The sequence below is a fragment of the Triticum dicoccoides genome, chromosome 4B (assembly GCF_002162155.2).
Source record: "Triticum dicoccoides isolate Atlit2015 ecotype Zavitan chromosome 4B, WEW_v2.0, whole genome shotgun sequence".
NCBI lineage: Eukaryota > Viridiplantae > Streptophyta > Magnoliopsida > Poales > Poaceae > Triticum > Triticum dicoccoides.
The window spans coordinates 58,483,760-58,495,560 of record NC_041387.1 but is presented as its reverse complement, the minus strand read 5'-3'; positions in this window follow the sequence as shown (position 1 = coordinate 58,495,560).

Genomic DNA, 11,801 nt, shown 5'->3' with positions numbered 1-11,801 from the left:
AGTAGCCACTGCATGAGGTCTACCGCCTGGTGATCGGGAACTAAGGACAACCACAGGGGCCTCGTGGTGCTCTACCGCAGCTGAGACTTCTAGCGGTAGGTGCCGGTGCATCGAACGCTGCACCACGGCGACACCGGCATGTGCGAGTGTCCCGATTTCTATCCGGTGACCTCCCACGGTGCCCTCGCGATGTACGCGCACCAACTTTGTAGTCTATTACTAATATTCCCAAGAAAAACATCCGCACGAAAAACATAACCTGCAATCAAGTCCTTAATATTTTGCAGCCAACACCCTAAAATTTTCGTTTCCTTAGAAATAAGGCCAAAATTTTAACAAGTCGCAGGAATTTTCACCGAAAATTTCTGCAGCATAACGTGTTGGGAAAGACCAATCGCATCTGCAACATATTATAATACTACAGTACAAATCACTCCACGACTATGCCTTCTCTTTTGTGCATCTTCTGGTGACACATTACTTTTGCAAAATATATAGATGTGTTTTTTTTTCTAATGAAACATCTAGCTGAATCTGTAGCCACATATATAGAGCTCTTCAGCCAATTAATAGGTTCAGTGTAAAGAAAAACTTCAGCAGCACGAACATATATAGAGCTCTTCAGCCAGTTGATAGGTCTAGTGTACAGAAAAAGTTCAGCGGCACAACAACAGTAGTATAGCAGCAACAATGGTAGCATAGTAGCAGTAGCAATGACAGTAGTAATATACATAATTTTAGTGTAAAGTCAAACAACAACAGTAGTAGCAGCATTAGTGCTAGCACAAAATACAGAAGTTTGATAGGAGCACTTCAGTATCTGACTCTTACGAGACCTAACATTTCTTTTTCTGTTAACAAAGTATGCTAGTTTCTTAACTACTATTCATTTGACTGTTGCCAAGCGTATAGTAAGATATGTGAAAATACTTTGAGCATTGGTCTAAACTTCAGCAAATCAGCTTCGCCAACGCACTCATGCCACCGAGATGTACGTGCGCGCTCGTAGACGCCACTGCAACGCCATGCTCTTGAACTAATATATGCCTTTTTTGTTGTTGAAAGTATTTTTGTTTAATTTGTAGTATTTATTTTCTTGACGACACACAGCGGGGTGCACTATCCAGTGCACCATGACCTAGTTTCACCTGTTGCACCGCTGAGCCGGGCACCATCACCAAGTTTCACCTGCTGCACTGCCGAGCCCCGAGCGTGTGACGGAGGCAACACACATGCATAAAGCGCGACAGAGTGCACCAACCACACACGCTTCCCCGCATGGCCGGGCCGGCCGGCCGGGTCTTTTTCTTTGCCTCCCACCTAAGAAAGGTTCCGGTTCGCTGCCATTAGCACTGTATATACCACCGTGCTCCGTCTACTGTATGCATAGAGAGCAGTATCTAGCTAGATCAGGTAGCTTTAGTAGACACCCTTTGTCACATATTCCGGCTGTTCCATGAAGTGTCCTTTCATATCTTTGGTAATCGTTACGCCGCCGCCGTTCGACTACACCAAAGTACTTAGCACACACGTACGTATATGCATATGTTGTTGGAGTAGCTATACGATTCCATGTAAAGCCAGCCTTGCTCGATCAGTTGCTACGTACAGAATGTGCTGCATGGTACGTTGCTACGTATTTTCCTACCGATGTACGCAAGGCCTCCCCGGCTTCCCCATCCCTCTATATAGCGGGAAACCAGCAAGCTGGGTGAGCTACGAAGTACTACCTATCAGCATATTTTGGGGCCAAATGGCTGTAGTTTCCTTAATCTGGGCCTCTAGTTTTTTCTAAGTAGCAATTGATGCTCTACAGTGAATTCTGCGCAGATCGACCACTCCATGGTGGAGAGCTTCGGAGGCCACGACAGAATGAGCATATTGTCGAGGTTGCACCCAACAAAGGCAGTGGGCGACAAGGCGCACCTCTACATGTTCAACCAAGGCGAGTCGGACGTCAAGGTTACGCACCTGAACACGTACCACATACGGTCGGCCAAGATTAACACGGACATCGATCAATACTAATCAGATGAACACGGAATATAATTGTACAGTTGTGGAGTAGGTAGTATTTAATAACAGACTTGAGGTGTCATGATATGAGAGGCTAGACTGGGTTTTTTCCCTTCATGAATACGTATTGTTGCCTATCATTTCATTGATAGGTGGATAGAACATACATGGTGCTGCTCGATGAGGCGTACACGAATGGGCGTCCCCAGGAGTGTAGCATGAGCATGTTTGAGGTTGCTCAGCTTCAGTACATTCATTTTAGACTATAGGGATCACTAGTGCTAGTCCTTTGGCTCCGGCCCATGCCCAAAGCCGAGCCTCCTCCTTGATGTTGCAGACAAGCTCGTCAGTAGATGGTCGGAGGTCGTCAAAGAGAGTGGTGTTGGGATGCTTCCAGATACTCCATGCAGTTAGGGCTATAAGAGAGTTGAGGCCCTTCCGCAAACTTGCTAGAGAAGCGGCAAGGGAGGTAGACCACCAAGGGAAGAAGACCACATCAGCGTTTGGCAGAAGCACCGGGAGGTGACACCATGATAAGATCTCATGCCAGGTGATCTTTGAGAAGACGCATTGGACGAGCAGATGATCAATGGTCTCATGTTCCTGGCTGCACAACTTGCATAGAGGGTCGTGTGGTAAACCATGGCGCGCTCTTCGCTCCTCAGTCCAGCAATGGTCCAGGCAGGCTAGCCAGAGGAAAAACTTGTCGTTCATCGGTGCCCAACACTTCGATATGGGCCACTAGTTGGGCGTGGTGGTGGATCCAATGAAGAGGGCCTTGTAAGCAGAGCTATCCGTGTATTGGCTGATCGGGGCCCACTTCCAGGATATCTTGTCGGGCACATTAGAAAGCTCGATCTACTGGATTTGCCTCCACATGCCTAAGTACTCGTTGGTGGCGGCCAGTCCTAGGGAACCATGGATGTCACGAATATTTGTGAGTTGTATGAACTTTGAATATTAATTTGGATTTAATATGTGTGCAAATATGTCTTCTTCAAAGCGTTCAAGGACGGCGATGACGGCAAGCACATCGTGCTCATGTGCAACGACGTATCCAAATCTTCCTACGTTGACCACCTCTACAAGCCCACCTTCATCGGCTTCATCAACGTCGACGTCGCCAATACCGGTGGCAAGACACCTCTCAGAAGCTTGGTACGTTACACCTACCTACTACTACATATCAGCATGTTTTGGGGCCAAATGACTGTACTTTCTAGGGGGGCTGGGGGCGATGCCCCCCTTCCATCCTGGAATTACAGGTAGCTCTACATTAATGTCCTCTGCACTAACTAAGGCTGGTCATAGTGGGGAGTAACTTATACTAATGTCATGCATATGACACTAGTCTAAGTTACTACCTTCATAGTGCAAAGTAACATAGTAGTAGTGTCATAAAGGACTTCATTTGTTAGCTTGTAGACTCATCTTGTCTTGGGAAGCGCTATGTTACAGTAACATATTATGTTACCACTTATCATTAACTACATGCCACGTAAGCAAAATTTTCTTGGAGTGCGCTATGTTACTAGCCAAGTTACTCCCACTATGACTAGCCTAACAATAGATCTCAATGATGCATACTGCGCAGATCGACCACTCCAAGGTGGAGAGCTTCGGAGGCCATGACAGAATGAGCATATTGTCGAGGGTGTACTTGAAAAAGGCAGTGGGCGATACGACGCACCTCTACATGTTCAACCACGGCGAGTCGGACGGTAAGGTTACGCACCTGAACACGTACCACATGCGGTCGGCCAAGATCAACACGAGCGTCGATCAATATTAATCAGATGATCAACATGGAAAATAATTGTACAATTGTGGAGTAGGTAGTATCTAATGACAGACTTGAGGTGTCTTGATATGAGAGGCTAGACGGGCATTTTTTCTTTGTGAATACGCATTGTTGCCTATCATTCCATTGATAGGTGGATAGAACATACTAGTGCCGCTCGATGGGGCATACACGAATCAGCGTCCCCAGGAGCGCATGTTGGAGGTTGCTCAGCCTCGGTACATTTGTTTTAGACTATAGGGATCAGTAGTACTTGTCCTTCGGCTCCAGCCCATGCCCAAAGCCGAGCCTCCTCCTTGATGCTGCAGACGAGCTCGTCGATAGATGGTCGGAAGTCGTCGAAGAGAGCGGCGTTGCGATGCTTCCAGATACTCTATCGTGTGTTGATGTTTCACAGCCACATCAAAGTAGGATCGCAGACACTGATTGGATTTTAGAGCTAGCACACAAATTGTTGTGCCATCAACTTTTACTTGAACTATAAGATTGCCTACACCCCGAAAAATGCATTGCATACATACATACATACATACATACATACATACATACATACATACACACACACCAGAGAGTAGTACCAATAAATACGAAATTTTTGTTGGGATTTTTTGCCATGTTTTTATTAGGCAGTTTCCTCTTTTTCTTTCTCTTTTTATTTATTTTCATTGTTTATTTTTCTGCTTCTTATATGTGATTCCATGAGCAACACACATCCCAAGCAATAATGAACGACAACAACCTTGGTTTTTTCGTTTCTTACTAGCATAGCCCGCGCGGCGGCACGCCGCGTCCGATGATGCATTGTATTTATACAGATCATAAAGACCATTGTTATATTTTTAATTGATAGAATCATACATGACTAAAACCCAAAAAGAGTAATGAAAGATGAAAAAGGAGTACATTTATTGCAGCCATGTATGATAAATACTGATGAACGGAAGGGTATTACTAATAAGGTCTACTTATTGGCACCATATACATCCCATTCTATGGAACGTATCATATAGGATGATGCAACCGCATGAAAGTAAATGATTGCAGACGGCCCTAGTTCTGTTAAATCATCCTAGTGTAACCCCATTTAGGATAGTGCTTGTAATGAAGTGGTAGATAGCTTTTGCAAATTCCTGTATCTGTCCAAACGGCGTCTTTGCTCCTGTGTATGTCATTATGGTGAACTATGCACTTGAATATAAATTAATACTACATAATTATCTAAAGCTCGTTATAAACTATCATAAGATGATAGATTTTTTTTTTGAACGGAAGATGACTGAACTCGAAATGAGATTTGGAACACCAAATTGACCAACACCAGAGATAGAACTTCCAGAAATATTCTCTCTCATATCACCAACATCATCAACAGCAAGCATGTCTACAAAATATAAAGAAGGATGAGCAACACAGAACAAATACACAAAATAATCCTAAAATATGCCAGACATCTTTTTTTTTTGCTTCTCACTAATGAAACTCACCCTTAATAACATTAAACAAAACATCGTCTAAATCTATATATTCTTTCGAAAGAATGAAAACCAGCAACCAGTAAACGTCACTAAAGCGTGGTCATGCTTTTTTTTAGCTCATGAACGCTGGGACCGTGTGACCACGTCCACATGTAACTCTCGAGAACAGTTCAGTCTGAATTCTGAACATAAGATCTTGTCCATTTGTATACACTACGCACTAACAAAGATCATATTGAAAAGCAAAGGCTCGCCTAAAAGTGTCGCTGCTTCTTGAACACACACGCATTGTTTAGAGAGTACTATCAATGGAGCACGTCCGTCATGTAATTCTTGAAGAACTATTCAGTCTATAATCCGAACAGGAGCCCTTCTGCATTTGTTATACACCACACATTGACTGCTGTTGAAAAATAAAGAGTTGGCTACCCTAAAATTGCAAGTGAATTTAGGTGGAAATGTCGTACTTCGTGCGCCAGGTGGGAGTAGGGGTCCAGTGCCGCACGGCAGGGCTAAACAGGATGGACACCACGCGCGAGCGGAGCATGCACAGCTCGATGATCGGCGGGAGCGTCAAGCACCAGGGCACCTTGTATTGGTTGATGGAGGCGCCATGAGAGATAGCGTAGTCCATCAGCTCCTCGGACGTGCCGGTCCGGACGACGCGGATCTCGAGCAGCCCGATGAAGCCGTCCGCCACTCTACCATGCATGCACACCGTATTCAGTCCCTCATCCATCTCAAGCGTCGATGGTCTCCTTGTCCACCGTCCAGCCGGCGCCGGCACCGACCGTCTCCTAGTAGATGAAGTAGTGCCCGGGGATGCTCTTTGTGCTGGTGTACTGTGTACAACGCCATGGACGCGCCATGGGGGGAGCCTCGCGATTGCACTGCAAGGAGAGCCATCCACAAAGCAAATGCTATCGCTACGGATAGAAAGACATGAAAGGCAACACACAAAGAAGAGGCACCTCGACTGCTGCCGCCATTATCCGTAAATGCCTCCCACCTACATCTCTCTGTGTAAATCCTCATATGCAGCTCGACGTGCTTGTGGTGCCGTTGCGATACCGCCGCAGCCGTTGCTCTTTTCCTCGAGCATCAGCAAGGGTAATGTGTGTGTGGCCGGCGACACGCTTTACTTCCCCGGACCTGGTGTGTAGGGCGCATGCATGCATCATGTTGGAGGACGTCGTGTCCCGTGTCTGCATCCCGTAACCAGCCACCATCGACTCGGGCAGCCGCGCCGCCGCATGTCCTTTCAGGCACGCGGGTGCAAGGTCGCGGCGCTATACGGCCTCGTCCAGCCGCTGGTCCGCGTCACCGCGCGGAGCTCTGCCCGTCGCCTCATCCAGCTGCACGTCGGCGTCGCGCGTCGCGCCCCTGCGCGTGCTCTAGCGGCAACACCCCATGCAGTGCCTCATAGCATGCACCAGTCAAGCTGCCTTGCCGCACCACCTTGCTGCAGGCAGTCGCTGCTTCTCCTGCCTGGTTCCTACCCGCCGGCTAAGGCAGGAACCGACGGCGAGGTGGGATGTAAGGTGCTGCTGGGAGTTGGGAGACGTGCACAGGAACGCAGGTGAGCTCCTGTGACTCGATGAGGAAAGAGGCCGGCGTTTTATACTTGCGTACGGCGGTCAGGCGGTGCAGCGGTGGCACGAGGTTTTGCTCGAGTCTTCGAGAGAGAAAAATATCTGAAGGAAAGGGGCGAGCATTAACTAGAAACATCCACATAAGCCGCGTCTAGAAACAACAATTAAAGCGGCACCGCCAGTAGTTATTCTGCCAGCCCAGCTCATACGTAAGATACGTAACAAATATTACGTAGGTGTAGCATTGCTGCCACCGCATGCTGCTCCGATTACAGTGCGTGCTTGCGGTCGCTGGCTCGCCCATGTTCCTTTGCCGTCTTATAATTGGACCCAGCTACCCATCCCTGGTCACCGCTTCGCCCAGTTGCTATTGGTCAGAGAAAGAGACAGATCGACCGGAGAAGCACCGAAGAAGGAAAGGTGTCAGGCCACAAATCCCAACGTGACAGCGACAACAGTTGAACACACCACCCTGCCCCCACATTGGATGAAAAAACGCTAAACCCACCCAAAAAAACATGACGCTAGTTTAAAAAATTTGAATCAAAACACCGAATCCACAAGGCAGTTCTACCCCGCCAGGTACCAAATTAATACCACGCGTCACATATGTAATACATCATGTGTCAGTTTCATCCAAGTGGGTGATTCTCGCGGCAAAAACTTGGCCTGGAACAGAGGCTTTGTTGGCGATGATCCCGGCTGCCGCTAGTCGTCGAAGTACTGTCTCGACAAACTTTACTGACCGATGCTTTGGCCACGGCAGCGTGTACGCGACGTACAAACAGGCAACGCAGACGTCTTGGAGCTAAGCAGGCAAGTACACAGCTTGATGGATTCTCGTGTCTAGCTAGCTAGCACGAACCAGGTCACCCGAACACAATACGCAAGATAATGGCAACAGGTGCGTGTCGCACCTGTGTTTTCTTATTGCTTTGATCTGATCTGATTACACGGGGGGTACAACAGTATTTATATTGATCCTACTAGTCCTATTCCTAGTCCTAAGTACAAATACAAATCCTACTCGGTTGATTGCACCAAGTCCGTACCGGACTGGTTTAACCGTGGTTGATTCCAACAATCACCCCCCAACCATGATGTCCTCACTTCACAGCTTGGACGCCGATCCTACCCCGCATCTCCGTGAACTTCTGTCGTCCCAAAGATTTGGTCAGGATATCTGCAAGCTGATCGTCTGTGCAAATGTAGTTGACTTTAATCTTGGCTTCTTCCACGCAATCCCGTATGTAATGATACCTTATATCAATGTGCTTACTTCTATCATGATGCACTGGATTTTTACATAGAGCAATCCTGGACTTGTTGTCAACATAGAGCACCACTCCTTCCGGTTCCTTGTCAGCGAGGTCACCGAGTAGCTAGCCTTTCTAGCCACACACCTTGACCTGCCGCGGTTGCAGCTGCAATATACTCCGCTTCACATGATGATAATGCGACCACCTTCTGCTTTTGTGATAGCCAACTCACTATGCTTCTTCCCAAGAAATATGCCACGCCCGAAGTATTTTTACGGTCGTCAATATCTCCTGCCAAGTCGCTATCACTGTAGCCAAGTAGCTCCACCATCTCCTTCCGCTTCTCTCTCAAATAGACACAACCAAAGTTAGTTGTCCCTTTGATGTACCTGAGTATTTGTTTCACAGCTGCCCAATGTTCTGTCATGGGTGCTTCCATGAAGCGACTCACTACGCCAACAGAATAGGCCAAGTCTGGTCGTGTATTCACAAGATACCTTAGGCTTCCGACCACACTTCTATACTCCGTTGCATCAACCGCGGGTGCTTGGCTCCTCTTGCTAAGTTTAAGTCGAGGCTCCATTGGAACATGACTTGGATTGCAATCCTCCATGCTACAGCTTTCAAGAATCTTCTTTGCATATGCCTCCTGGCATAGTGTGATTCCCTCCGGCTTTTGATGTACCTCGATCCCGAGATAGTAAGTCAAGAGCCCTAGATCACTCATCTTGAAAAGCTCCTTCATTTGTAGCTTGAACCTAGCAATCTCCTCCTCATCTGCTCCAGTTATCAAGAGATCATCAACATAGATGCCCACTAGGAGACGATCCTTGCCTTTACCTCGCTTGTACATAGCATGCTCCAGTGGACTCTTCTCAAAACCAAGAGAAACTAGTGTACGATCAAGCTTGATGTTCCACGCTCGAGGAGCTTGGCATAGCCCGTACAATGCCTTGTGTAATTTCAACACCTTGTGCTCCTCTCCCATTTTGATGTAACCCAGTGGTTGCTTCACATATACTTCTTCTTTTAACTCCCCGTTCAAAAACGCGGATTTTACATCCATGTGATGTAGCCTCCAAGATTCTTGAGCCGCGAGAGCTATAACTAACCTCACCGATTCCATCCTTGTGACAGGAGCGAACACTTCCTCGAAGTCTACACCTTGCTCTTGCACGTATCCTTTGGCTACGAGCCTTGCCTTAGGGCATCTCCAGCCGCGCCCCCAACAGCCCCCCCCCCCAGGCCACTTTTTCGGCGCCGGCGCCAAAAAAACGGCCCAGTCGCGCCCCCAGGACGCCGAAAATCGCCGGTTCGAACCTTTTTTCCGCCCGGCGGTCACAGGCCGAACCCGGCGCGCTGGGGAGCCGTTGGGGGCTCCGGCGCTAGGGAAAAGCATGCCTGGCCCACACCGACAGGGGAAAAGTCAATGTTTTCTTCCCCCGACTCGCCTCGCACCCCACGCGCCCTCGGCCACCACTAGCTATATCCCGGCGACGGCCGCCGGCCTACTCCGCTAGATAGCCATTCCCCGCCGGAAAATAGCAGCGCTTCGCCGCGGCAGCCCCTCTCCCGCAGCAGCTGGGCGTTTCCGGCCACCGTTCCCGGCCGCGGAGGCGCCATTTCCGGCCCACCGAGCGCAAGGTGTTCGGAGTTTTGACTGTCTCGGTGATGGACTCGGATGAGGAGGAAGAGCTCGCCGCACTGCTGGAGGAGGAAGCCGCGGCCGACGTCCAGGAAGAAGAGCATCTGATGGTGCTCGCCGCCCTCGCTCAGCTGCTGGCGAGCAATGAAAAGCCGCATCGAGGTTGCTCGGCGCCGGGGCGGGTGAAAGCAAAGAACCGGCATCGTCTGCAAGGCTACTGCATACTCTACTCCGACTACTTCGCCGATGCTCCACTTCATGGCGAGAGAATATTTCGGCGCCGTTATCGGATGAGCCGAAAGTTCTTCCTCAGGATTGTGAATTCCATCCGGGAGTTCACAACTACTTCAAGTGCAAGATGGATTGCACTGGCGCTCTTGGATTCACCTCCATCCAGAAGTGCACGACAGCGATGAGGATGCTTGCATATGGAGCTCCCAGTGATTCACTCGACGACTATGGGCGCATGGCTGAGTCCACCAGCATAGAGTGTTTCTACAAGTTCCGTCGGGCAGTGGTGGCAGTGTTTGGGACACAATACTTGAGAACACCCAATGCGGAAGACACTGCTCGGATCCTAGCCCAGAATGCAGCAAGAGGATTTCCTGGGATGCTTGGAAGCATCGACTGCATGCATTGGCAATGGAAGAACTGCCCATTTGGTTGGCAGGGGATGTACAAAGGCGCCAAAGGCGGTTGCAGTGTGGTGCTTGAGGCGGTAGCCACACAGGACCTCTGGATTTGGCACTCCTTCTTTGGTATGCCAGGAACTCACAATGACATCAACGTGTTGCAGTGCTCTCCTGTTTTTGCCAAGCTCGTTGAGGGCCATTCTCCTCCGGTGAACTTCGAGATCAATGGGCACCAATACAACAAAGGGTACTATTTAGCTGACGGCATCTATCCGAGATGGTCGACATTTGTGAAGACGATCTCAAACCCTGTGGCAGGAGGCAAGAACGCCTGGTTTGTGAAGCTTCAGGAGGCTTGCAGGAAGGATGTCAAGCGGGCATTTGGTGTGCTCCAATCTCGATTCGCTGTTGTTCGGTACCCCGCTCAGACCTGGTCGAAAGATCAAATGTGGGATATCATGACTTGCTGTGTCATCTTACACAACATGATCATCGAGAGCGAGCAAGAAGACCCAGTGTTTGACACTGAACCATACTACAGGCAGGGTCCTCTAGCCTAAGTTGATCACCAGCTACCGGCAACTTGGACTGCCTATCTCAGTATGCGTCAGGAGATCCGAGACCCACAGGTGCATCATCAACTACAGAAAGATCTGATTGAGCACCTATGGAGGCTCAAGGGGGACGCCGCGTGATGAAATACGAGTTTTTATTTGTTGAACTATATAATTTGTATTGAACTATTTGTTGTTGTAGTATTTTGTTGAAGTATTTGATTTTTCTGTGATGAAATATGTGATAAGGAATAATTGAACGCCGAGACACGGCGAAACCACACCGAATATGGGCCTATTCTCGCCCATATGGGCCGTTTATTCGCTGAAATTGGGCTGCAAAGTGGGCCAATTTCGGCGCCTGGGGGCGACGACTGGGCGCAAAACCGCCCCCAGCGCCGAGTGTATCGCCGGCTCGCCCCCAGGGGGCGGTTTGTATGCGTCCTGGGGGGGCCAATGGCTGGAGATGCCCTGATGCTTCACCAAGTTTCCTTCGGCATCTTTCTTGACCTTGTACACCCACTTGAGCCCTATGATTTTATAGTTGTTGGGTGGATCCACGAGCTCCCATGTATTGTTGTTTCGGATCGATCACAACTCCTCATCCATAGCACGACGCCAACACTCCTCCGTGTTTGCATCTTCAAATTTCGTCGGTTCCTCGACGCTAAGTAGACACCGCCGTCCTCTTCCTTTAATTTTCACAGGATTTATTTTTGGAAGTGCTTCCGTTGGATATAAATCCACCACTGGTCGAAGACGTACTGGTGTCGGCGGACGTTCCCTTCTCTCCTGTTCAGTTGAAGATGAAGTAACATCATCTGGAG